The sequence below is a fragment of the Xiphias gladius genome, chromosome 11 (assembly GCF_016859285.1).
Source record: "Xiphias gladius isolate SHS-SW01 ecotype Sanya breed wild chromosome 11, ASM1685928v1, whole genome shotgun sequence".
In the NCBI taxonomy this organism is placed as follows: domain Eukaryota; kingdom Metazoa; phylum Chordata; class Actinopteri; order Istiophoriformes; family Xiphiidae; genus Xiphias; species Xiphias gladius.
Window position 1 is genome coordinate 23833702 of NC_053410.1, and position 6856 is coordinate 23840557.

At 37.8% G+C, this 6856-nt stretch overlaps 1 protein-coding gene across 1 annotated transcript in view; it reads left to right on the forward strand.

The window, feature by feature from the left end:
- The window catches only part of LOC120796276 (regulating synaptic membrane exocytosis protein 1-like), a 110607-nt gene that overhangs the window by 21215 nt on the left and 82536 nt on the right, over positions 1 to 6856 (forward strand). The gene's annotated exons all lie outside the window — the stretch shown is intronic.

Sequence of the window (6856 nt, forward strand, 5' to 3'; positions counted from 1 at the left end):
GAGTGGAGAGGGGTACACAGTTGTACTCAGGCACAGTACGAAGAAACTGTACCTAAAAGGAAAATGCCCTCAATGACTTGCCAAGATGGATATTTTTCAGTTCTCTGATGTAATTTAATTTGCATATTCACAGTGACAATGCTTAAGTTTCTCTCAAGTTTACCTCTCCACTGCAAAAAATGTCAATTTTATCAAATAATTTAACGTCAGTGTGAGCTTATGAAACTATTTTTTTCCTGTAAAATGTCATGAATGGAGAGATCATTGCACAATAACCACTTTATAAAGTAAAATCCTAGAAACAGGTTTATTTACTCAGGAAACAAGTGAAATGATCTCAACTCATTCCATTACTTTCAATTCTGTAAGAAAAGTATGATTTTTACCTCTCAGTGCCAGACTAAACGAGGGGTCCTTTTTTGCAGTGTGTACTGTGTATGTATTCCAATTTAATTTACATTCTCATGAACAAAGCTTAGGTTTCTCTCTGTGTGTGGAGTCAGAGTGCAGAGCTTGTTAGTTCTGCTCGGCTTAATTATGAGACACTTTATATTAATGCGGTTTCCCGCAGTGAGTCGTGGACCATTTGTTTAAAATATGTATATATGGACCCCCATAGATACACACACACACACGCACACGCACGCACACACACAAAGGGTTTATTTTTAAGTTGTTCGAGAGTAAAGGCATTGGATGTTTTGACGGGAAAGTGGAGCAAGTGTGTTTTTATTGTGTTTGTGTTTGTTTGCACAGGAAAGTGAAGCTTTTATTCTCACTTTGGTTTAACCTTGTGTCTTACTACATTTGAATATGGATATTTTGCGGCGTTTTCTTAATGAGCTCGCTATCTGTTTCTCTGTCACACGGTACATTTGTCTCTGATCTCTTTCCCTCCCTGTCTTTCTGCCTCTCTTTCCCCTCCTTTCACTCTATCCTCCTCCCTGTCTTGTTCTCATAATGATCTGCCACCCTCTCCATACATTTCCTGAATGTTATTTGATGTGTTAAAGATTTTTTTTTTCTCACCTGCTAGAGAGAAAATTTGATGGCCTGTTGTTGACTGAATGGTGGAGACGTACTTGATAGGTTTCCTGCTTCTGTTCTTGTTTGCTTCTCCAGTATGTCCTACTTTGCCAGACTCATAGCAAAACACACACACAAAGCGATTGTAACACACAACTTTTATGTTAGATTGTCTGTTGCCTATGTGGTTACTGTTGACTGAGGAGAAAGGACACTGAATGACACATCCCCAGTCAAATGTACGGAGTGATAGGCATGTGAGTGAACGTTTATACTCACTGTTGCCAGCTACTTTTGATGGAAAGTAGCTAAAGCCTGCTTGAAAAGTCACTAGAAGCTGCTAGAGAACGTCACACACTAATTGGCATATTACTGACATCATAATGTAACTCCTGTGTTTACATACTGTATAACCAAAATTAAAAAAAAATAAAGTTAAAAAATGAAGTCAAACTAGACGTAACTTATTCTAACTAGCTTTATCATTAGCTAGTATTACTTTTCAAGCTGCGATCATCACTACAGTGCGCATCTGAATCTACCTCTAATTTCTTTTACCTCCTGTAAACTGAACGGATGTGGGCGTGCTTACTGTTTATAGTATTTGCCCTGTTGAATGAAAACTTGAGATTCCCACAACATGACACTAGCTAATAATTCAGTATGTATTAAGGAAATAATTCCACATAAATTTTCTTGTGTGTTATTATAACAGTTCAGCATGTGCTGAGGGACTAATTTTTATAAACCCCGGGGAAAGTTCAGCATGTCTCAGACACTGTATATTTTGTTAAGTGACAGGAGGTGCCATACTAGCTGTTACACATACACTATGTTGAGTAAAAACGATATGTTAAGGGATAGTAGGCTCCAATGGTAATGCTGTGTTTGGATATCAGTGTGTTGACTGTTTCCCATGTCAGTGGCAGCCTCCCTTACAGTCTGCATTTCAAAACGGAACTCTATAAATCATGAAATGTATTTACCTCACCCGCTGGCTTTTAATTGAAACAAGCTTATGTTAGAGACAGGCCTCCTTCAGCAATTTCCCCTGTTTTATAGAAAGTATATTTTTTATCATATTTTAGTAAGAAATCTCCTTATTACCTGATTTGCTCTCATTTTCATTTGCCCTTGATGCTGTTTACTGTGAATGCAAACTTCCTCAATGTTCACCTGTTTTGATAAATTCAGTATAATGCACATTTTCACAGCAACAAATCCATTAATACATTAATTAATAGAATTCCATACTCACTACTCTGTAACACTGTTGACAGTAATTTATTCAGATTGCTTCTACTTTGCCATTTTTTTCATTCACTTACAATAATTCACTTTCTTCCTACACATATGATTCATGCTTTTGATATGATTTTTTTTTTTAACCAGAAATATCTGCAGGGAGTTTCATTGATGGTAGAAATGATAAGAAACAAAAAAAACCCCCAAAAAACAATGAAAAAAATTCATATATTGATGAGAAGGACATGGCTGTTGATGTATTGGTGGAAGTAGTACTGAATGTATCATGTGAGCCTTTATAGTACAGATATGTCCACCACCTCTCAAAGTCTTTTACCTGGCCTTTACTGGCGTCGGGTTTTCATGGGTTCATGCAGACCAGAGTTATTACTTGAGACTCAACCATAATTTGAATAGTGGCTTTTATTCTGAGGTTTTCCGGGGTCACTCAGTTTGGGCTTGCCAAAGGTTTGGGAATTACGAGGACGCTGAGGTGCAAACTGTTATATTTGTATTCTTCAGGCAGCCCCTGATAAGGGATGCATTTTTGAGTTAAAGTAGGGTCCATAATAAGACCTTAAAGGTGTTGGCATGTTGCAGCTGGGTTTACAAGGCTTATCAAACCCCAAGACACTGCACACTGGTTTATATTGTAGCACCTCTGGAAACTCTTTACAGACACTTGTGAGGTAAACAGTAATTTTGTACGATTCTAAAAGGTAGCTGCTTAAAGCTATTATGCCCAGTATGTGCACCTGCACATGTGTTTGCTCAATGCAGTACGTTACAAGATAAAGTTGTGTTACAGTATTGAAGAATAGTGACAGAGGGAATAGAATTGCATGAATAAATCAGAAAACCCTGAATTAGAAAAAGGCAATGGACATCAGATTAGGAAGGTATAAAAAAAGAGTTTTGGAAATAATCAAAGGTCTTGATGAACCCAAGAAGAAAATGACAGTAAGGACGGAGGGTGTGAACCGAGCCCCTCTATGCATTTAATGAGTCGTTAGATCCAGCCAACATGGATTTGTTAAGACTAATATCAATAGAAGCTAATTTGGATTAAAGCCACCTTTAATGCCTCTGAAATAACAAATAAGAAGCCAATAATCATAATAAAAACTAAACATAACCCCTCATATTCACACTGAATCTGACCTACTTTCAATTCAGTTTAAGGCTTCCCATTGACAAGCAACGTGGTACTGATCAACTCTACAATAAACATATAATAAATCACACTGGCTCCATATATCAGGCCCAGACCAGGATATTGGTCTAACTCTATTAGGCTGTGAACAGAGCCAGGGGTTGGGACAAACACAGTGAGAGCCGCGGATCAGGAAGTAAATCCTGTGGTGCTGCAGCAGCAGGTGACCTCTCTGTGACCTTTGGCTATTGCTCCCAGGAAGCATGTGTGTGTGCAGTTAATATCATCAACAATGGGTTTGTATATGTGTGTGTTATTTTGTAAACGTGTGTATGCTAATGCATTTTTTTGTGTAGGGATTACAACAGAAGAGATCGGGTGAAGTGTGTGTTTATATGTGTGTGTGTGTGTGTGTGTGTGTGTGTGTGTGTGTGTGTGTGTGTGTGTGTGTGCGTGTGCTTGGGCAGGTGTTAACATTTCCAGGGGCAGGTTGTATTTCCACCACTGAGTCCTTGGAGCCTCCGAAGGGTTGTCTTCAAAGTGTATTTGAAAGAACAGTTTGTCCTGCTACACCCAAAGGAGCAAAGGAGCAATGTTGAAATCTGTCAAATGACTGGATCTTGGACTTATCTCTGGCCTCCACTGCTGGGATTTGTAGTTTTAAGGGCTGAGCTGATGGGGGAGGAGGCTTTGTCGCTAACTCCCAGTCTGTAAGTACTGTACCGCAGCCACAGCGAGCAAATTATATTCAGTGCTATGAATTTCATATCAGGTTAAATGCTCTTTACTTTTTAGAGCAGATTGAATGACTGAGCAGAGACTGAATGTGAGAACGTTAGAGCTCATTTTAAAGTTGTTGTCCAGCATGGCTCTGCTAACTCATCGAAACTCTGTGAGAAAAGTTTTTTATTTTACAACAATGAGCTTTGAGCTTTCAGTGTTTAGTATTTGAGTTATGGAAATCAGGATTATTTCTTTGGTTTGTTTGTCTCTTATGTACCTTTTCGATTAATGTTTTCACACTGTGCATTATGATGGATGTATTGCCACATGCATATTGGGAAGAGTTATATTCTTTGTGTTAATTGATACTTAAATGAGTAATTTCATCACTTTTGCCATCTTTTATTTTTCACGTATTTTTTTCTGTTAGCTTAGACTTGTAGTAAAAGAAAGACAAGGAGCTGCTTAACTTTGACTTTACTCAGTCACTTTCTCCTCTCCTCTTCTATCATCACTTCTCTTCTTTTTACTCTCAGAGGCAACTTTTCTCGGGCTAGTGTTCTACTTTCTGGATCCGCGAATATGCGAGGGTCTGCTAGGGCCTGACATAAAATTCATCATCAGAGGATGTACGCGAGGCACTGGGCGGACGTCCATTTACCCTCCAATTTGTTGTGTCCCACTATGCCACAAGAGCACCAACAACTGCACATGTTCCACAACAAGGGGACTCAGACTGGACTACAAAGTAGTCTAATAAGAACAGTTATGCGTCCGGGGTGTCTGCAGCTTTCAGCGTGCGTGTCAACAAGGGAGTACAGTTGAGGCTTTAGAATGAAAGTTAATGATACATTATTTCCTAAGGTACATATACATATTATTGAATTATTACATTGTACAAGGAAACCAGACAGATAAATAATCAAATGATAGCAAATACTTTAAACAGGACCCTTTAGAACATATATACACTAACACAAAATGATTGAATAAAGTATAATGAAGAAGGTGTTGCAAGCAGATACATATTTTTGAGCCCAGAGAGCTGCTTTCTCCTAAAATGTAAGGAAGTTAAATCTCATTTGTGGAGGATTTCTGGGACGGCTTGTCTTCCCCTGGTAACCAGGTTTGTCTGTGTCTATCAGTGTTAATGGCTAAGCTGAGTCTGTACATCATCAGTGTTTTCGTCATCTTTTTATCAGCTATACTGGTGAGGTATTGGGCTTGTATAGAGGTGTGTTTCAGGGCTAAATAGAGCAAAATTAAGTTTATGCTGTGTTTTGGTCATTTTAGTCCATTAAGTTAGGTTTTTTTTTTTTTGATTGTGTATAATTTGATTGGTGTGGATTTTTCTTGCCACTTTGATGCCCTGATGCTCCTCACTGTAATAGTGAATAGTTTTAAGTCAGTTAAGGGACTCCTTTATATATATTCTTCTTGGCTTTTTAAACCTAGGTAGTGATGTGAGTGCTGCAATACTCTGTATTGTATTGTCTTCATTGTAATATTGTTAGTTATTTTTTTGAAATATATACATGTACAGAATATATATATATATATATATATATATATGTACATATAATACATATCTGATTTTTGCTATCTGATTTTGTTCCCTTGGCTTGAGGATTGCAGTAGAGGGAAGGGAAGGGAGGGGAGGGCTCGTTGATTTTAACTGATCTTCCTGCTCATATGAAAGTTAGGATAACCACCCTATATATCTCCTCTCTTCCAGTGATTCTCAGCCAATCTTTTTTTCTCCGCTTTGGTCTGTTTCTCCTCTGTTTGCTGTCTTCTCAATCTCTACAGTGTGGAATCCAATTAATCAACATACTGTAACGCCTTGGATAAAACCGATACTCTACCCCCTTTATTTCTCATATTGACTTGAAGAGTTTCTTGTGACAGCGAAGCAGCCAGAAACAACAGCAGACACAAAAAAGTTGATTGTACCAAAACACACTAACAGTACAGAGAACAGTGATATTGACTGGACTTAATGCCACAATAGTCTCCTTCGCCTTCTGGTTTCAGTTCACTTCTCCACTCCTTTATTTATTTATTATTTTCCAATCAAAAATCTTACAATTCTTGTCTAGTTTTTATTGTATCTCATCACCCTTGTGTGGTATGCAATCATTAACAATCTATTGAATTAATAATGTGTAACAAATTGGACCAAAAGTAGTTTGGAGTCATGGTTTTTCTTTACAAGAGCTGAAGTCATGCAGGAGAAGACAGATGTTCATATCATTATATCGTTATAGTTTTAGCCACACAAGCTTTAGAAATCGAAAGTCTGGTCGGTAGGTCCACCACTTTGGTCCAGACTGAAATGTTTCAACAATAATTGGATGGATTACCATAACACTTTGTACAAACATTCATCTATAATCCCAATAACCAAAATATTTGGGATTATTGGATGAATCCCAGTAATTTTGGTGATCTTTTGACGTTTCCTTGAGTGCCACATAATGTAAAATATCTTGACAACTACAGACAGATTGCCATGAAATTTGTTACAGAAGATTTCCGGAGGATGAACAGTAATGACTTTCTTGATCCCCTGACTTCATCTGGTGCCACTAGTAGGTTAAAGTTTTGTTGTTTGTTTCACCACTTTGATCCAGACTGAGATATCTCAAGATCTACATGTTGTATTTGAACAAACAATTGTACAGACATTCATAGTTCCCAGACAACGTA